At 46.4% G+C, this 21,393-nt stretch overlaps 5 non-coding genes across 5 annotated transcripts; 4 read left to right on the top strand and 1 right to left on the bottom strand.

Annotated features, from left to right (window-relative positions):
* Positions 1–14,434: 14,434 nt before the first annotated feature.
* Positions 14,435–14,506, bottom strand: TRNAA-UGC. The gene has a single exon. It is a non-coding gene; the product is annotated as a tRNA-Ala (tRNA).
* A 370-nt stretch (positions 14,507–14,876) lies between these two features.
* TRNAD-GUC lies at positions 14,877–14,948 on the top strand. Its single transcript has one exon. It is a non-coding gene; the product is annotated as a tRNA-Asp (tRNA).
* A 1,241-nt stretch (positions 14,949–16,189) lies between these two features.
* On the top strand, positions 16,190–16,262 carry TRNAF-GAA. The gene has a single exon. It is a non-coding gene; the product is annotated as a tRNA-Phe (tRNA).
* A 484-nt stretch (positions 16,263–16,746) lies between these two features.
* Positions 16,747–16,818, top strand: TRNAD-GUC. Its single transcript has one exon. It is a non-coding gene; the product is annotated as a tRNA-Asp (tRNA).
* Positions 16,819–17,354: 536 nt separating this feature from the next.
* TRNAA-UGC lies at positions 17,355–17,426 on the top strand. The gene has a single exon. It is a non-coding gene; the product is annotated as a tRNA-Ala (tRNA).
* The last annotated feature ends 3,967 nt before the right edge of the window (positions 17,427–21,393 follow it).

The raw sequence follows: 21,393 nt of genomic DNA, 5'->3' as shown, positions 1-21,393 counted from the left end.
CTTAGTAAGCCCAGACATTAGGAAGGCAGACTGGGAACAGTTCCCATTACGGTGGGCAACGGGATCATTCCGATACTTAGGTATTCAGCTAACATTAGATCCGGCTCAGATATATGTTTCCAATATCCCGCAATTACTGCAAGAAACGAGGGAGCAGTTAAACAGGTGGAGTTCTTTACCACTGACACTATTGGGCCGGATCCATCTATACCGCATGTTGGTATTCCCGAAATGGCTATATGTATTGCAGGTATTACCAATACGGATATGGAAAAAAGATCTCCGGGCTCACCAGAGACAGGTGGCCCGATTTTGTTGGGCCGGACGGAAATCAAAACTCAAATGGGAGTATCTTAGGGGGGCCCAGGCAGATGGGGGGTTAGGGATACCTAACATGCATACATACAATCAAGCATGCCTTTTACGGCATTTAAGAGACTGGGTCATGGGAACGAACACTTACACAGATGTACAACTAGAATGCGTGCACTTTAGCCCCTGGCACCTCAATTACTTACTACATGCAAAATTTGGAACTTTGCCACAACAAGTTAAGCATAGCTTACTTTTACAGCCATTAAGATACTTGTGGAGAGAGATAACAAAACTTTGGAAACACAGTTCAGAGAGTAGTGTGTTACTGCCAGTCACGGGCAACGCAGAATTCTCACCTGGGAGAGAAAGTAAATTTTTTCGAGACCTGGGGAAGCAGGGTGTGACACTTTTGGAAAACTTTCTACAAGAGGATGGGACAGTTATGGCTTACTCAGAGTTTAAGAGGCACTATGCAGAGGGAATGCTAGCAAAATTAGCTTATCTTCAACTTTCACATTACATACATGAGCTCCCCACCGCAAGTCTTCTACCAGGTTTTGGGAAGGATATTAGGGAATTCTTGGCTGGGGATGCAACAGGACAAATTTCGGTGTCATGGTTTCACAAGGGATTGGAGGGGAAGCAACCAGAAAGAGATGTTAAGATAGTTGCTGAAAGATGGAGCCGGGAGGTGGAAGACCGCATAACAGAGGTGAGGATATTAGGGGCGCTCCGGGGAGGGATAAGGGTGGTACATAGTGCTGAGTTGCAGGAATGCCATTTCCGCACCATACACAGGGCATATTTCTCAGTAAAACAAGCATGGTATGCAGGAGTGGTGGAAACAAGCAAGTGTCCTAAGTGTGCAGAAGCCAATGCATCGTTTAGCCACGGTTTGTGGCAATGCAAAAAGGTACGGGGGTTCTGGTTCGCTCTCTCTAGGCTCTTGGGATGGGTTCTGGGATATCAGGTAGACCTGTCCTTTGAGAGGGTGATACTAAGCTCCATTTCGACATGGAACAAAGGAACGGTAGAAGAAAAGATGTTTCTTAGCAAATTATGTATCCTGGGGAAAAAATGTATTCTAAATTGTTGGACAACGGATAGAGAACCCTCATATTGGTATTGGAGAAACAGGCTCCATGAGCTCATGTTATGGGAAATGCAGGACGCCCGTAATACACCAAAGAGGCGTCAACGATTTATAAAAATCTGGGGGGCGTACCTGCATAAAATATCCCCACGAGCTCGGAGTCAGGTATTGAATAATTTGGGTTAATAGGCATGGTTGAATAGAATAAAATTGAAAACCTGAGATGCATTCTATGTGTCAGGCACCATGTTCGGGTGGATGAGCTGCATGGTAAAGAGGGAGGGGGGAGAGGCATCTATAAAAGTTTGCGGTTTTTACAATTCTTGTACTCAATTGTGAGGTGTGGCATTTTATGAGATCTCATAGCTATGATATAGATTGTCAATATAAAAAGTTTGTTGATGCTCTGTATTCTTTTAGTTTACTGAGTAATACATTTATACGAAGATTTGTATATCCATGCTGTCAGATGTGTCATCTCCGCATAGTAATTATAGAAAGGTTGATTCATATTTAGAGGGGGGGGGGGGGGGAGAGGGAGGGTGGGTTGGGGGGGAAGGGAGGACAATATTTAAAAAGTAGATGACGGACTTTCCCGTTCTGTTTACACTGTGTATGTTATGTTGTTGGCATTTTAGTGTATGATGAAACTGGATGAATTACTATTTCTTTTTTTGGTGTGTGTCATTCAATAAAAAATGTTCAATATAATATTGGGTGCGCTCAAGCACCTACAGAACCCACAGAATCAGCTCTATGGATATTACATACTGTGCACTAGCTTACATTTATTCTTATACACTCTAAAGTTCTACCGAGCTAAGCAAACCATCACACATCTCTATTTTGTCTTCCTCTTGGTATCTCTATCTGCTCTTCTCATAACACAGTGTCTTAACACGCTTAAATTGTCACAGTTTTGGTTTAATTTCCTATACCAGGATATTCTGAGCATCTGGGGTAAGTGGCACACCGTCTCCCCTGCCCCCCTCTAGAAGCATACAGCAAGCTAAGCACACATGCACCTAGGGCTCCAGAGACAACCTCTGTCCACCCTACCTTAAAGCTAGCCCTGGACTACTGGTCATTTTGTCATCATGTACTACCATTTTCTGCATCCTGCCATTCAGATCATCTAGTTATTATTTATTGCATTTGTATCCCACATTTTCCCACCTATTTGCAGGCTCAATGTGGCTTACATAGTTTTGGTAAGACATAGTCATTCCAGGATGTCAGATACAATGGTAATGTACAAAGATTAATGTACAACCTTGTTCTACTTCGTACCACCCACCTTCTTTAGTAATCTGTAAGGAGCAATATTAAGAGCCTTAATATAGTGTTCTGTCAAGCGATCTATTGTACTTCCCTCAAGGGCCCCTGATCCACTATTTTAGTCCTCTCACTAAAGTCAGGCTTCTCTCCGACAGTATCTTCTTCTTGTGAAATACTTCAAAGAAGTATACCTCCTTTCTTCTTTCAGAGTGCTGAAGCTTACTTTAAATAAACAAGTGTTTTTTGGCTGAAAACAACTTAGACCGACAGCAGCACGGAGGAGAGGGAAAAGTAAACAAACCTAGAACTGACAGCAGCGCGGAGGAGAGGGAAAAGTAGTTACCTTCAGGTTTTTTACATCATCTGGCTCTGTTCTGGGCTGGCTTGCTTCCCTGTACCTCTCTGGCTCGCTTCTTCAATGCTCCGGGCTGCCGGCAGTGTCAGTGCAGTAAGCACACTGCCTTCGGCGGCTCCGGAAGCTCTCCCTCTGATTGCAGCATCCCGCCTATGCGGGACAGGAAATTGTAACAGAGGGAAAGCTTCCGGGCCGCCGAAGGCAGTGTGCTTACTGCACTGGCACTGCCGGCGGCCCGGAACATTGAAGGACAGCGGTTTGTAGGGCAGGGAGCGGGAGGGACAGGCTCTTTATGCCACGCCACTGCCTCAATTATTGGGGGTGCTTGAGCACCCACAGAGTCGGCGCCTATGCCTTACCTTGATTTGTATCTGCCATTCTCCGAGGACAAGCAGGCTGCTTGTTCTCACGACTGGGGTGACGTCCGCGGCAGCCCCCACCAACCGGAAAAGGCTTCGCGGGACGGTCGGCACGCAGGGCACGCCCACCGCGCATGCGCGGCCGTCTTCCCGCCCGTGCGCGACCGCTCCCGCCAGTTCCTTTTTTTCCGCGTCTGGAGAGAGTCGTGCCTCGCCGCTCTCTCTGTTTCAGCCGCCGGATTTCGATCGCGTTTACGCGGATCGTGCTTTTTCTTTGTTTCACTTTGTTAGTTACCGTCCGGTTTCTTTTTAAAAAAAAAAAAAAAAAAGAAACCCTGCGCGTGTGGAGCACGCGTTCCCTTTTTCCCTCGCTTCCAGTGGGGACGCCGCGTTGCGGCCTAGTGGCCGCACGGTCGTTTTACTTTTCGTGGTGTGATTTCAGCCACCATTGACGACTTTGACTTCGCCGACGCGATTTTTCCGTCGATGTCCTCAAGGGTCCCGAGTGGATTTAAAAAGTGTGGTCGCTGCGGCCGGCCGATCTCGCAGACCGACACCCACGCTTGGTGCCTCCAGTGCCTCGGGCCGGAGCACAATATCAAGTCGTGTTCCCTGTGTCTCAGTCTCCGGAAACGGACTCAGGTTGCGAGGCAAGTTCTGCGGGACCGTCTTTTTGGAACTTGCGCCGGCCCCTCGACGTCGACCTCGACGGCATCGGTATCGACGCCCGGCCCTTCGGTACCGGTATCGATGCCCGAGACATCGGCACCGATGGCATCGACCCCAGGAGAACAGGTCCCGTCGGCCCGCCGGTCCGCTGGCGAGGGTAGAGGTGAGCGGCCGCGTGGGCAGTCGGCCCCGGTCACTCCCTCAGCCCGTGGCCCTCGGGACCGAACCCTGTCTGACCCGGCTCCCCGGGACCGAGGGGGATCGTCCTCCTCCTCCTCCATACCTCCCGGCACCGGTGACGCGCATCGGAAGAAAGACAAGAAGCGTCGTCACCGGTTGCCCTCGGTGCATCCGGACATCGGAGAGGAGGCGGCGCCGAAGCGTCATCGTCGAGAGGAGAGGTTCCCGTCGGTCGTGGAGGTACCGACGCGTCAGGGTTCCGGCACCTCGGTGCCGTCTCCTGGCCCCCATCAGCTTCTGGCACCGACACCCCTACCGGCCCCACCGCCTTTCCCGGCAGCGGGCCTGGACGAGTGCCTCAGAGCCATCCTTCCGGGGATCCTGGAAGGGCTGATGCGCCAGGCTGTGCCGGCGCCGGGGGTGCTTGCGCCCTCGGCGCCGATGTCTGTGGCGCCGGTGAGCTCTAGCCCGGCGCCGGGGCCGTCGACACCGCCGCCGCTTGCGGCGCCGGTCTCGACCGCCACGCAGGTGGAGTCAACGTCGATGGAGGGAGCTCCGTCCCCGCCGGCGCGGGAGTCCACCGCTCGACGACACTGAGACCTCGGTGCCTCGACGTCGAGCCGGGCCCGGTTCAGGACTCAGCTACATGAGCTTATGTCCGATACCGAGGATGAGGACTCGTGGGGGGAAGAGGAGGACCCTAGATATTTCTCCTCAGAGGAGTCTACGGGCCTTCCCTCGGACCCCACGCCTTCACCGGAGAGGAAGCTCTCACCCCCCGAGAGCCTCTCCTTTGCCTCCTTTGTGCGGGATATGTCTATCAGCATTCCCTTCCCCGTGGTCTCTGTGGAAGAGCCGAGGGCCGAGATGCTCGAGGTCCTCGACTATCCATCGCCACCTAGAGAGTCCTCCACGGTGCCGCTGCACAATGTCCTCAAGGAGACACTGCTTCGGAACTGGGTGCGACCGTTAACTAACCCCACCATTCCCAAGAAAGCAGAGTCCCAATACAGGATCCACTCCGACCCAGAGTTAATGCGGCCCCAATTGCCCCATGACTCGGCGGTCGTGGATTCTGCTCTCAAGAGGGCACGGAGTTCGAGGGATACCGCCTCGGCGCCCCCGGGGCGGGAGTCTCGCACTCTGGACTCGTTTGGGAGGAAGGCCTACCAATCCTCCATGCTCGTGACCCGCATCCAGTCATACCTGCTCTATATGAGCATCCACATGCGGACCTATGTGCAACAACTGGCGGACCTGGCCGAGAAGCTCCCGCCGGAGCAGTCCAGGCCTTATCAGGAGGTGGTCAGGCAGCTGAAGGCGTGCAGAAAGTTCCTGTCCAGGGGTATCTATGACACCTGTGACGTGGCATCTCGTGCTGCGGCCCAAGGTATAGTGATGCGCAGGCTCTCATGGCTGCGTGCCTCTGACCTGGACAACCGCACCCAGCAGAGACTGGCCGACGTCCCTTGCCAGGGGGATAACATTTTTGGTGAGAAGGTCGAGCAGATGGTGGACCAACTGCATCAGCGGGAAACCGCTCTCGACAAGCTCTCCCACCGGGCGCCTTCAGCATCCACCTCAGCAGGTGGACGTTTTTCCCGGGCCCGGCAGGCTGCACCCTATTCTTTTGCAAAGCGTAGGTACAACCAGCCGGCCCGAAGGCCTCGTCAGGCACAGGGACAGCCCCAGCGCGCTCGTTCCCGTCAACAGCGTGAGCCTAAGCAGCCCCCTGCGCCTCCACAGCAAAAGCCAGGGACGGGCTTTTGACTGGATCCACGGGAACATAGCCGCCCTCAAAGTGTCCGTACCGGACGATCTGCCGGTCGGGGGGAGGTTGAAATATTTTCACCAAAGGTGGCCTCTCATAACCTCCGACCAGTGGGTTCTCCAAATAGTGCGGTGCGGATACGCCCTGAATTTGACCTCCCTGCCTCCAAATTGTCCTCCGGGAGCTCAATCCTTCAGCTCCCATCACAAGCAGGTACTTGCAGAGGAACTCTCCGCCCTTCTCAGCGCCAATGCGGTCGAGCCCGTACCACCCGGGCAGGAAGGGCAGGGATTCTATTCCAGGTACTTCCTTGTGGAAAAGAAAACAGGGGGGATGCGTCCCATCCTAGACCTGAGAGGCCTGAACAAATTCCTGGTCAAAGAAAAGTTCAGGATGCTTTCCTTGGGCACCCTTCTGCCAATGATTCAGAAAACCGATTGGCTATGTTCCCTGGATTTAAAGGATGCATATACTCACATCCCGATACTGCCAGCTCACAGACAGTATCTCAGATTCCGCCTGGGCGCACGACACTTTCAGTACTGTGTGCTGCCCTTTGGGCTCGCCTCCGCTCCACGAGTGTTTACAAAGTGCCTCGTGGTGGTGGCGGCGTACCTACGCAGGCTGGGAGTGCACGTGTTCCCATATCTCGACGATTGGCTGGTCAAGAACACCTCGGAGGCAGGAGCCCTCCGGTCCATGCAGTGCACTATTCAACTCCTGGAGCTGCTGGGGTTTGTGATAAATTACCCAAAGTCCCATCTCCAGCCCACCCAGTCTCTGGAATTCATAGGAGCTCTGCTGAATACCCAGACGGCTCAGGCCTTCCTTCCCGAAGCGAGGGCCAACAACCTCCTGTCCCTCGCTTCGCAGACCAGAGCGTCTCAGCAGGTCACAGCTCGGCAGATGTTGAGACTTCTGGGTCATATGGCCTCCACAGTTCATGTGACTCCCATGGCTCGTCTTCACATGAGATCTGCTCAATGGACCCTAGCTTCCCAGTGGTTCCAAGCCACCGGGAATCTAGAAGATGTCATCCGCCTCTCCACCAGTTGCCGCACTTCACTGCTCTGGTGGACCATCCGGACCAATTTGACCCTGGGACGTCCATTCCAAATTCCGCAGCCCACGAAAGTGCTGACGACGGATGCATCTCGCCTGGGGTGGGGAGCTCATGTCGATGGGCTTCACACCCAGGGTCTGTGGTCCCTCCAGGAAAAGGATCTGCAGATCAACCTTCTGGAGCTCCGAGCGATCTGGAACGCACTGAAGGCTTTCAGAGATCGGCTGTCCTACCAAATTATCCAAATTCGGACAGACAATCAGGTTGCAATGTATTACGTTCACAAGCAGGGGGGCACCGGATCTCGCCCCCTGTGTCAGGAAGCCGTCGGGATGTGGCGTTGGGCGTGCCGGTTTGGCATGCTCCTCCAAGCCACGTACCTGGCAGGCGTAAACAACAGTCTGGCCGACAGACTGAGCAGAGTCATGCAACCGCACGAGTGGTCGCTCCATTCCAGAGTGGTACGCAAGATCTTCCGAGAGTGGGGCACCCCCTCGGTGGATCTTTTCGCCTCTCAGACCAACCACAAGCTGCCTCTGTTCTGTTCCAGACTTCAGACACACGGCAGGCTAGCGTCAGATGCCTTTCTCCTTCATTGGGGGACCGGCCTCCTGTATGCTTATCCTCCCATACCTTTGGTGGGGAAGACCTTACTGAAGCTCAAGCAAGACTGCGGCACCATGATTCTGATAGCGCCCTTTTGGCCCCGTCAGATCTGGTTCCCTCTTCTTCTGGAGTTGTCCTCAGAAGAACCGTGGAGATTGGAGTGTTTTCCGACTCTCATTTCGCAGAACGACGGAGCGTTGCTGCACCCCAACCTTCAATCCCTGGCTCTCACGGCCTGGATGTTGAGGGCGTAGACTTCGCTGCGTTGGGTCTGTCTGAGGGTGTCTCCCGGGTCTTGCTTGCCTCTAGGAAGGATTCCACTAAAAAGAGTTACTTTTTCAAGTGGAAGAGGTTTGTCGTTTGGTGTGAGAGCAAGGCCCTAGAACCTCGTTCTTGCCCTGCACAGAACCTGCTTGAATACCTTCTGCACTTATCAGAGTCTGGCCTCAAGACCAACTCAGTAAGGAATCACCTTAGTGCGATTAGTGCTTACCATTATCGTGTGGAAGGTAAAGCCATCTCTGGAGAGCCTTTAGTCGTTCGATTCATGAGAGGCTTGCTTTTGTCAAAGCCCCCTATCAAGCCTCCTACAGTGTCATGGGATCTCAACGTCGTCCTCACCCAGCTGATGAAACCTCCTTTTGAGCCACTGAATTCCTGCCATCTGAAGTACTTGACCTGGAAGGTCATTTTCTTGGTGGCAGTTACTTCAGCTCGTAGGGTCAGTGAGCTTCAAGCCCTGGTAGCTCATGCTCCGTATACCAAATTTCATCACAACAGAGTAGTGCTCCGCACCCACCCAAAGTTCCTGCCGAAGGTGGTGTCGGAGTTCCATCTTAACCAGTCAATTGTCTTGCCAACATTCTTCCCCAGGCCGCATACCCGCCCTGCTGAACGTCAGTTGCACACATTGGACTGCAAGAGAGCATTGGCCTTCTACTTGGAGCGGACACAGCCCCACAGACAGTCCGCCCAATTGTTTGTTTCTTTCGACCCTAACAGGCTAGGGGTCGCTGTCGGGAAACGCACCATCTCCAATTGGCTAGCAGATTGCATTTCCTTCACTTACGCCCAGGCTGAGCTGGCTCTTGAGGGTCATGTCACGGCTCATAGTGTCAGAGCCATGGCAGCGTCAGTGGCCCACTTGAAGTCAGCCACTATTGAAGAGATTTGCAAGGCTGCGACGTGGTCATCTGTCCACACATTCACATCACATTACTGCCTCCAGCAGGATACCCGACGCGACAGTCGGTTCGGGCAGTCTGTGCTGCAGAATCTGTTTGGGGTGTAAATCCAACTCCACCCTCCAGGACCCGAATTTATTCTGGTCAGGCTGCACTCTCAGTTAGTTGTTCTTCGTAGGTCAATTTCTGTTGTACCCTCGCCGTTGCGAGGTTCAATTGACCTGGGTTCTTGTTTTGAGTGAGCCTGAAAGCTAGGGATACCCCAGTCGTGAGAACAAGCAGCCTGCTTGTCCTCGGAGAAAGTGAATGATACATACCTGTAGCAGGTGTTCTCCGAGGACAGCAGGCTGATTGTTCTCACCTACCCTCCCTCCTCCCCTTTGGAGTTGTGTTTCATATTTTATTGCTTGTCATTCAACTGGCGGGAGCGGTCGCGCACGGGCGGGAAGACGGCCCGCGCATGCGCGGTGGGCGTGCCCTGCGTGCCGACCGTCCCGCGAAGCCTTTTCCGGTTGGTGGGGGCTGCCGCGGACGTCACCCCAGTCGTGAGAACAATCAGCCTGCTGTCCTCGGAGAACACCTGCTACAGGTATGTATCATTCACTTTTTCAGGGCACAGACCGTATAACAGCAATTCACATGATCCAGATAAACCAACTCAATTTACCCTAATTCATGCTTGGATTATTGTAGCACCATCAATGCTGGAATTAAAAAATCTGACATAAAATGTATGCAAAAGTAAGAATTTGTCTTTGCTTGCAAATTTGATCATGTTACACCTTTACTAATACGGCACCATTGGCTTAAGACCCCCCCCCCCCCCCCCCCCCAATGTTCAATCTGTGGCAGACTACCTGCTGCCAGTGTTCAACCCTGATATTCAGTTCCAGGCCGTTTCCAGTGACTGGTATTGAATATCCGGTTCTTGCAACACTGGCTACCACATGACTGGTGAAGTCAATATTCAGACTTAACCGGCCATGGCTTAATGGGCAAAGAGAGGACTACAATTTAGGCAGTCTTATTTGCCGATTAAGCCTGGCTGATTGATCCGAATATTGGGACTTAACTGCTAATGCCCCCCAACATCGCCAGCTTATTTTTGCCACGAACCAGTAATTTCAGTGGTGATAACCAGTTAAATGCCACTGAAAATTACCAGTTATCCACCAAGACACGGGTTTAACCGGTCAGCGGTCATTCCTGGATTGTTAACTCTCGCTGATTATCATCTAGCCTGGTTTTTAGCCCTCAAGGTCCTGTACACAAAGACTCCAATCATTCTTCCTTGATCGTTACGCAGATCCTAGTTCCATAGTGTCCCACAGATCAGTCCAGAGACAAGTGGGTTATGTCCCTCTACCAGCAGTGGAGATATAGTAAACCTCTGAAGTTCTCTTTATGTGGACATGTGTAGCCACCTTAACTTCAGTATTCTCTCTATCAGCAGGTGGATGGACATATTCTGTGCTGCTCTTTGGACTGAGACTTGCTCCTAGCCTATGCCCACGGGATTAGTTGAGCTTGGGGGTAGTGGTGATACTTGGCCAGCGCGGGGTACACCTGGTGATGCCAGGTCCCTCCCCTGCCTCCTCTCTGCCTCCTGTCCCTGATGGCATTCCAGTGCTTGAGCTTATAGGGCAGAATTCTCCTTGGTCAGCCAGTATTCTCTATCTCTGATGCTGGCTCCTGTTCTGGGTCTCTCAGTTCAGTAGAGCTTTCGGGTGCACGGCTGAGCGGTGCTGGCTTTAGGGGTACACTTGGTGATACCGGGTCTCTCTCCAGCCCTTCCTCCATTCTCTTTCCTCACTGAAGGGAAAAGTGTTTAACAAAAATGCAGCCTGATTCCAGAAAGGGTAGACTTAGGTTGTGTCCATGCTTTCAGCCCACTGCTTGGCTGTGGGAGAGATACTGGATTAGCACCAGTATAAGGCTGGTAGTGGAGTACCCCTGGCCATGAGGAGCTCAGCAGGCAGGACTCAGAAGCAGGGGTGTAGCTACGTGGGGCCACGGGGGCATGGGCCCCCACAGATTACGCCCTGGCCCCCTCTACATTTGACTGTCGTCTGCCCCACCCCGCCACATCATCAGGTACCTTGTTTGCTGGCGGGGTCCCCAATCCCCGCCAGCCGAAGACTCTTCTTCAGCGCCGGTCAACTCCGGTGCCTTCGTTTTGTGATCATCTGTTTCTGGTGCCTTACGTCCTGCATGGGGCTACTTGCACGGTGCAGGATGTAAGGCGTCAGAAACAGATGATCACAAAATGAAGGCACTGGAATCGACCGGCGCTGAAGAAGACTCTTCGGCTGGCGGAGATTGGGGACCCCCTCCAGCAAACAAGGTACCTGATGCGGCGGTGGGGGGGGGGGGTTGCGGGGGGGTCCAAAGTGGCAGGGAGGGGAGGTCAGCTAGACAGTGCCCCCCCACCTCGGGCTCTGGCCCCCCCTCCCACTGAGGTCTGGTTATGCCCCTGCTCAGAAGGCTTCCTGGAGTGAGTGTGCCTTTAATTTTCTTTGCAGCTGTGGTCTTGGTTTCACTTTTGTTTTGAAGCAGGTAGCTGTGGAGGTTGTTAAACAGTGCTTCTGCTGTGGGGAGTGGCAAGCAGCATCAGGGCTTTATCAGGGCAGATATGCTGGTTCTCCCGTGCATGAGGGGGCTGCATTTGGGACAGCCACACATGGTTCCCGCATGAATGAAGTGCGGGCTCTTTTCCCTCATGGTATTGACACTGAAGCAGACACCATTTTACCATGTGATGCAGAGTCATTGCTGCTGGTGGTTTCGGTCCCCAGTACTACTGCTGAGTTGCCAGCCCCACTATCTTCTGCGTTGGGGATGTATCTTGGGGGGGGGGGGGGGGGGAGGGAGGTCATCAGTCCCCTTTCTCTCCCAAGTTTTTCCTGTTGCTACACAATGTATATTTGCTGAAAAAAAAGGCTGTCAGTGCTATTGGCCCTCAGGACTTGAGGGCTCCTGCTTTGCTCACTATCTTTGGCTCAGTTCTGGAAGTTGCATTTTTATTAGACCTCTAATCTCTCTCATGTGTTTTTTTTTCTTTTTTGGGGGGGGGGCGGGGGAGAGATTAATTAGTCTGTTGCTCTCCTACGGTATTACTTCTGTGTTTATGGGGAAGTGCTACTTGGTTTTGTCTCTTGCCTTGTTTTAATCTGTTCTAACCTATTTATCTGACATTAAAAGTGTCACATGGATTGACTGATTTTAAAAACTTATATTCTGCACTATTATGAAGTTCTAGGTGGATTACAGATTTTACATACACAGTATCAAATTATACATGCATATCCCCAGATTCTATATAGTGCAGCCTAGGTTGTACGTGCAAATCAATTAGCTAGCAAGCCAATCAGTGCTGATTGCCAATTAACAAGCAATTAAGGACACTTGGCATTAATTAGAATTTCTATGCTGTAAGCATATTCTGCAAAGTGATGCATGTAAATTCTAAGGTGCATAGTTGAAAAGGGCAAGGCCATGGGCGGGTAATGACTGTTTCTAAAATCTATGTGTGTTGTTATAGAATACACCTGGTCCTTGCCTAATTTAGGCATTGGCATTTACATCAAGTTTTACTTGGCGTAACTGCCCGCAACTAAATTTAATCATGCAGAAGGGAGTTAGGTGTATTTTATAAACTGCACCTAAATTTAGGAATATTCTATGAAATATGCCTATATTAGGCGTACTTAGAATACACCTAGGCATTTTTTTTGTGTCAGTTTTTTTTAGATGTGATCTATAGAATCTAGCCCATAATATTCATACACAAACAGAAACATTTCTAAATAGACCTCAATACATCGAGAAATAGGTGATCAGCTTGCTTCTGATTTTAAGCATTTGTAGGGGCTTTGGATTTAGAGTTGCAGATCACAGTTTGGCTATGGTAGCAAATCATAGCTTGAAGAGGAAAATCCTGTAATCTGGTCTGGTGGGTTTAGTTTTTTTTTTTTTTTTTTTTTTTGGGGGGGGGGGGGGGTTGCCTTTTTAACAAGATTCACAAGAGTCTACACTTGTTCCAGGCAATCCAATGTCATAGTATCAAAGGAAAATCAAGGAAAAAAAAGTTGATTTCCAAAACAGGACAAAAATATTACAAATAATTTTCCTTCTTTAGTTCACTATATCAAGGGGCAGTGGACAGAAAGATAAAAAGCTCTTAATGGGAAACATTTAGAAATAGGTAACGGGCCTACCTAAATAACCCCACAATTCCAAATATAATTTAATCAGCCTAATTAAGTTGTTCCAGAATATCTTCTTCAAGTGCTCAAAAGATTTAAGATGTTCCAGTGTGAAAATATATATGTATTTTACATCCAGCGCTGGAGCTATACATTTACACTGATAAACTACCAAGTAGGAAGTCTCCATGGATTTAACTTCCTCCCTTAATAATAGGAATTGTTTTCTTCTACCCTGGACACCAGTAACATAGCAGTAGATGATAAATCCCTATAGGGTCCATCCAGTCTGTCCAACAAGGTAAATGCCAGCCAAGGTATTCATTTGTACTGTTGTGGGGAGGGGAGGGGAGTGGAATAGGTACAAAGCGGGGAAATGTGTGGGTCATGCCAAAAATTGAAGGCTGGTTATGCTACTGCCCAGTAGACTTTTTAACATCAGGAGGCATCCATAATTTCTGCCCAACAATAAGAGTGCATTTCTAAAACATTTCATTACTGCATTAAGTTCTTGTTCAAACACAAACGACACCACTGATAATAGTCTGGAACTTAGGGGTTCCTCCACAAGCCAACTGCAACATTTGGAAGGAGTGAATGTTCTTGAGAGAAAGAGAGAGAGCGAGCGATTCATTCAACTTGGAAATGGGCATAGGGGGAGGGGGGGCGGGGCGTCTTAACCACTTCTTCGGAGCCGGTGGTATAACAAACCTTCAGTGATGAATCTAGTAGGCTTTACATTTTTTTCTCCTGGAATTTATATTTAACACTACTTTAGATCCAGAACAAATATATCTAAGTATAAAATGGTATGCTGAATTTTTATTTTCAAGCGGGAGCTGGAACGTTTTTTCACACTGTCGCCACAGCCCTGCTTGTAGCTACTGTTGCACCATTAAAAGAACTAGTAATTTAAGCTCATTGCTCCAGGGGATTTCTCTTCGTAGAATTATGAAACCATATAACTATATGAGATCTATTTGCCAATGAGACTGCTTATAAATATTTTAAATTCCTGAATTGGAGTATCTGTGGGGAAAATAACTTTTTGGGTTCTCTTATGTGACAGCTACAGTTGCATAAGCATAGGGGTCTCTGCCACGAGTACCAGTCTAACATAGTAAATGACGGCAATGTAATACTTTATATGTATACCTGAGTTTGATTTGTCGCTGCCTTTCTCAGGACATAGACAGTAAAAGTCTGGCCAGCACTGTTCCTGTACTAAAGTTGTGAAGCTAACGTCGAAGCCTCTTAAAATTTACACTCCAGCCCATCCTATCAGGAAATGAAAATGTGCAGGGTGTTTACAAATAAAAAGAAAAGTTAAATATAAAAAAACCCACATAAATACAGTGGAGATGCCGGGGATTGAACCCGGGGCCTCATACATGCAAAGCATGCGCTCTACCACTGAGCTACATCCCCTACTTGAAAACGTTGTTTAGAAGTGATGTACATAAACCTCGCTATGGGGAACGTATACGTTCTTTTTCTTCAATTTTTTAAGATGAAAAAAACAAAACAATTAATTGAAAATCCAAATACACATATATATATATTTTTTTTTTTTTTTTTAAGTGACGTGTTATCCTGACTTAAAGGCAGGATGGTGTGAATTCAGGATATGGTTTGGCTAGCAAGAAAGTTTAAACAAAAATACAAAACAATGACTGATGGCGAAAAATGTATCAGTGTAAATGATTTGAAAATTGCCTCTTTGTCTATTTTATTAAGAGGTACATGGGCCGCCCATCAATTATATTTGGGCACTGCTTTTCAGCACTCTTTCAGCTAGTCCTCGTTAGTATAGTGGTAAGTATCCCCGCCTGTCACGCGGGAGACCGGGGTTCGATTCCCCGACGGGGAGGCCAATGATTTTTTCTATTATTTCTGACATATTTTGTCCTATATTTCGTATGTCAATACTTTTTTCCCAAAATGCTACAGAGAAGGTACTGAAATTTGTTTTCTTTGTTTTTCTTTTTCTTTTTTCTACTTAAAAGCATCATGAATTACGTATTCAATGGACATTTTTTTTGAGAATGTGGTAAAGGGGGGGCCTGGACGTCTTCCTAAAGGAAAAGGGCAAGAGGTAAAAAACGGATACAGCGGGATCCTCCCGTCCCAAGGAAAAGTCCATAGAACATTATTAAATTGACTTGGGGAAAATTCACTGCTATTTCCGAGATAAGCAGCATAAAATGAATTGAACTTTTTCAGGATCTTGCCAGGTATTTGTGACCTGGATTGGCCACTGTTGGAAAACAGGATGCTGGGCTTGATGGACCTTTGGTCTGTCTCAGTGTGGCAGTACTTATGTACTTTTTCTATCAACTATGGTTTCTTGGTTGCTGGCTTTGTTAACTGTCCTAATTGTTTGATTCTAATGTACAAACCAATAGTAGTGGCAGTTATATCGTTAACCTTTTTCAATTTTGAATCACAGCGAGCTCAAGTAGGCCACGCAATTTTGTTTTTAACAGCAAGACTTTATAAAGCATTCCGTTTGGAATTGGGCTCAGAGATATATGTTAACATCCTACATAATTATTATTTATTTTTATTTATTGCATTTGTATCCCACATTTTCCCACCTATTTGCGGGTTCAGTGTGGCTTACAATACATTGTGAGTCATGGAATTACATTGGTTACAATATGGTTATGGGTTATATTGAGAAGAGTTATGGGAAGACAGTCGAAGTCAAACATATTTTGGGAAAACAAGTCAGACTCCTGAGGAAGGCATTTTAGGCCGAAACACGACTGTGTTGGGTCTTGTGGTTTGTAAGTTATTCCCAAACATACGCTTAAAACAGAATCTTAAAGGAGCTCAAAAATCTTTAACAGCAGAGTGGCAAAATAAAAACTTAACCCTCTAATATACTTCTGCATTTCTTCTGGTGCTTTAATAGTGATAACTGTCCTTGTTAATTCTTTTGCTTTCCCTTTACTTTCATTTGAGATTATTTTACTTTTAGTAAAGCCTATTGCTGTGGGAAGTGGCACTGTGATTATTACTCATTTCAGTAAAATCGAGTACAAACAAATTAATTGAAAAACGTCTTTATATGCATTACTAAATGTAGCATCAGCGTACCCTTCAACAGCCGAAATAGCTCAGTTGGGAGAGCGTTAGACTGAAGATCTAAAGGTCCCTGGTTCGATCCCGGGTTTCGGCAGTCCTTTTTTTTTTTTTTTTTTTAATTATATTTGTTTTGTTTTTATTTTCTCATTGCCACCGTTAGACCAAAGATCCATCTAACCCAGTATGTTGCTTCCAACATTGACAAAGCTAGATCACAACTATCAGAATCCCAAAATATAGCAAGATACCTTTCTACCGAACGCTAGGGATAAGCAGTTTTGCCTAATGGTTGTACAGGGTCAGAAGGAAAAGCACAATATAATATTTATGGACCTTATTGTGTCCTTCCACCAGAACTTTGCAGCAAACCAAAAGAGGGCCAATGCAGAAAACCTCAGCTAATGCAAAAAAAAAATTCCCCAGCTTACTATAATCAGTTCCCTTATATAGCAGATTGGCAAAGTGTAGGGCACAGTGCAGACGTTTTACACGTACTCTACTATAATAATTATGTAGACTAGAATCTTGTTCTCAGAGCTGCTACTTGAGGAGTATTTGAGAACTACCGACCAAGCTAATCCTCGTTAGTATAGTGGTAAGTATCCCCGCCTGTCACGCGGGAGACCGGGGTTCGATTCCCCGACGGGGAGGCATTAGTTTTTCTTTCCTCCTACTACTAAATTAATTTGAAAAGCTTATAATCAATTGCTTTTTTTTTTTTTTTTAAACAAAGCTAAATAGCTTTTGAACTATAAAGGAATGCGTTGTTTATCATGAAGTAAGTAGGTAATAAAAGCAGCTAGACGCACAGTGCATCAAATGCTTGGCCAAAACTAACTTATTTCTCTTCGTAAAGAATCTGCAAATCTGTGGTTGTCTAGTAAAATTGTCATCGCGTTAGCAGACAACCCCTCCCCCCCCCCGATTTGTTTTATTTTGTTTCCTTGCTGGACTTATGCCAATCAAAAACTCGACTTCTTTGAAAACAAACTTACCAATAAGTGTAGGTGTAACCTGTGCCTATATTAGTTTTAAGTAAAGGCACACGCGCACTCTGTCATTTTAACATTTTCGCTGAGGAGCAGAAATAATTGAATTTTAGCTATATAAAATACATCACAGTAGCGAGCGGATGTCAGGAATTTTGTACACATCTATAAGAAAATGAGAAAACAATACTTCAGTAGGGGATGTAGCTCAGTGGTAGAGCGCATGCTTTGCATGTATGAGGCCCCGGGTTCAATCCCCGGCATCTCCACTTTTTTCCCCCCGTTTTTTGTTTTGTTAAAAACCATTAGATTCGGTTCAATTATTTATTTAATTATTTATTAATTATGATAAAATATAGATAACAATCACACAAGGGAAGATAGGCATACTGAAGTCATTTGAATCTGACTATAGGCTTGATCTGTGCCTCAAAACACAATTAGAGATGACATAAAGATAGAGCTGGAAGGTCTCTAACTCAGGGGTACTAAACCACACATTTTTGCCCCAGGGAGCCCAGGCAGGACCAGAAAATCGCCAATTGTTTTAATTAAACAAACAAACAAACAAACAAAAGCTGTAAAAACAGCATATTTTTAACTTTACTATCAATTTTATTGTTTATTTTAAAATATTTTTAAAATTTACCTTCATGAAACAATAACTTGAATGAGAGAAAAATAGAAAAATGTGGGACAATACCTTGTAAACTTAACCACAAAACAACAATTTTTCACATTTAGTCCACAAAAGGGAAAGGAGACAATATATTCAAGCAGAAGCAAAAATCACAAACAAAACACATTAAAGAGAAAGCTAAACTATAGGAGCAGTAATGTATATCAACTACTTCTGGGGTAATATGCGCCTAGCCCTCCCACTGGTACCCCCTTCCCACCCTGCCTCCAATACCAATCATAGTGATAGGAAAGAAAAAAAAAGAAAGCTGAACATATGGCCAGTGTTCTTGTCTGCCATCCTTGATCTGAATGCTGATTTTAAGTGTGAGACTTCAAACACAGCTCATTTGTGTCATAAGTACATAAGTACAGTGCACTCCCTTTAAGTGCACGTCGGATAAGCGCATGCTCTGTTTAACTGCATGCTGTATGTACTTCGGTCCCATTTTTGGTGCCATCAATTTCTATGGGGACAAACTTCGGTTTAGTGTACCACTGATAAGTGCAAGATTCGCTTTAATGCATGGTTTAAGACCGCTCCTCTGCAGGAAAGACTCCGCATAAGCGCACACACGGAATATGGAAGCCGATTGGCGCGTGACAAAGGGGCGGTAAATTTGAAATCTCATTGGTTAACTGCCACAGGCAGAATAAGCGAAAGAATGTTGTTAGAGTGTACACTGGAGTCGTCATCGTCACGCAACTGTAAGACTTTTAACACTGGCTGAACGAATAGTTCTTTAAAAATTAGAAAACAAACAAAATCAAGCATCTATTGCTAAAGAATATGGTGTCAATCCCAGTCAAATTTCACATACCTTGAAGCAGAAAGACCAGCTTCTGGAAGACTGGCAAAACAATACAAATCCACACAGGAAACGAAAACGGGCGGGAAAAGCTGAGGAGGTAGAAGATGCTCTTCTTTGGTGGTTTTCTCATCAGGAGCAGACAGTTTCCTGTCAGTGGTCCACTGCTTATGGAGAAAGCTAATCAGCTAGCTGAATGTCTTGGACTAACTGAATTCAAAGCCACTGTTGGATGGTTGGAAAGATGGAAGGAGAGGAACATAAAATTCAAGAAACAGCATGGTGAAAAACAAGACGCTGATGACATCCCAGCCGGTGTTACTGAAGAGGAGTTTCATCACTACCTAGTTGTTGATTACGATCTATAAACAGCTGATGACAGCACTGATGTCGAGATATGCGCCTACTCGCAGGCAACAGCTGATGATGAAATGAGCAGTGAGGCACATACTGACGAAATTCAACAACCTCTTGTCACTTTTGCAAGAGCGCTGGAGAGTCTCAATACCGTGCGGGTCTATCTGGAGGCCACTGGATGTCAGTGCTATGACAGTTTTTACCGTCTGGCAGACTTAGTCTATGGGACTCACAGACACAAGAGTGTACAGAGGACTATGACTGATTACTTAAAGTAAGCCTAATGTCAGTTAATGGAGACTGTATACTGTACGTATAATAAACAGTACTGTACATATGTTTATCAGATGTCAAGCTTCTTTGGGTCACAACGGTTAAGTGCACGCTCCGGTTAACTGCATGTATTTCTTTGGTCCCAGACCCTTGCACTTAAGCGGATTGCACTGTATTGCCATACTGGGAAAGACCAAAGGTCCATCAAGTCCAGCATCCTGTTTCCAACAGTGGCCAATCCAGGTCACAAATACCTGGCAAGATCCCAAATAAGTACAAAATATTTTATACTGCTTATCCCAGAAATAGTGGATTTTCCCCAAATCCATTTAATAATGGTCTATGGACTTTTCCTTTAGGAAGGTATCCAAACCTTTTTTAAACTCTGCTAAGCTAACCGCCTTTACCACATTCTCTGGCAATGAATTCCAGAGATTAATTACATGTTGAGTGAAGAAAAATGTTCTCCAATTCATTTTAAATTTACTACATTGTAGCTTCATCACATGCCCCCTAGTCCTAGTATTTTTGGAAACCGTAAAGACGCTTCACATCTACCCTGTCAAAAGTATGAACATAATATAATGTTCCAATCAGGCGCTAACAAAAAAACTGAGAGGACCACAACTTTTGCCATCACAACCTTCTGCAAATTCTCCAAGAGCAAGGCTGCCCATGAAGAACTCAACCTTCCTCTCACTGCTGTTGCTCTCTCCACTTGACCTGCAGATTAAATATAAATAATACCAGGCATGGGAGATGATGCCTCCATGGGTACTTTCAAGATTTCTTGTAAGTTTCTTCAATATATATCAAGTCACATGAATTAGATGTGTGACACATGCATTTGGCCCAGTTCCCATAGTCTTTTCCTCTCACACATTTTGAGCACCAGTCAATGTTCTCTCTAAGGTACGCAAACATTTTTCTTCATGAGCAAAAATGTAATGTGACATTACTCTGTGAGCACTTCTTACAGATACAAACACAGACGTCAACATGCAAACCACACATACATAAATACTAGCAGGAAGGCTGGAAAGAATAAGGAACAGTGCAAAGTACCTGTAATAGAAATTGTAAACCGCACGGTTGCCTCAGGAAATCACTTGTGGTATATCAAGTGCTGAAAATAGATAAAATATCAATAAATAGATTACATAAGAATATAAGAATAGTCATACTGGGCCAGACCAACGGTCCATCTAGCTCAGTATCCTGTATCTAACTCGCCAGTGCTTATGTTACCTCTTTTCTTCACTTGGGTCCTTTCACAATTCTTTGAAGGATGTTCTTTTGGCTCTAATAGCCTTTTTCAACTTCACCTTTTAACCATGGCTGTCGTTTTCTCATTTTTCCACCTTTGTAAATATGTGGAATGCATCTGTGGTCTGGGCTTCCAATATGACATTTTTAAACAATGGTCATGCCTGATTTAAAGTTCTAACTTTTGCAGCTGACCCTTTTAGTTTATTTTTAACCATTTTCCTCATTTTATCAGTCACCCTTATGAAAATTAAATGCTGCTACAGTAAATTTCCTTTGTGGATTCACTCCAAACTTGATCATGTTATGATCTCTGTTTCCCAGCGGATACAACACCATTACCTCTTGTACTATGCCCTGCATTCCATTAATGACTAGATCTAAAATGGTTCCCCTAGACCAGTTGCTTCAAGAAGCAGTCATTTATTATGACTAGGAATTTTACCTCACTAGCACTCACTAATGTATTATTTATGTATTTAATGGCATTTATTAACCACCTTTATCAACAGAATTGCCCAAGGTGGAGTATAGGGGTAATTGAAATCACTCATTATTATACTGTTGTCCAATTTGCCAGTTTTCCTCACTTTTGTAAACATTTCTTCATTTGTCTGTTCAGCCCTACAAGCATACTCCTTCCCTTCACACTTGGAATTTCTATCCATAATGATTCCACACTGCTATCTTTGTCATGTAGAATGTTTATTTTGTTGGACTCAATTCCCTCTTTAGCATATAGTGCAACCCCCCCTCCAATTCAATCCATTCTATAATTGCGATATAATTTGTACCCTGTTACCACAGTGTCCCATTGATTGTCCTCCTTTCATCAGGTCTCTGATATGCCTAT

The sequence above is a fragment of the Microcaecilia unicolor genome, chromosome 11, assembly GCF_901765095.1.
Source record: "Microcaecilia unicolor chromosome 11, aMicUni1.1, whole genome shotgun sequence".
Taxonomy (NCBI): Eukaryota; Metazoa; Chordata; class Amphibia; order Gymnophiona; family Siphonopidae; genus Microcaecilia; species Microcaecilia unicolor.
This window is presented reverse-complemented; position numbering and strand designations above follow the sequence as displayed.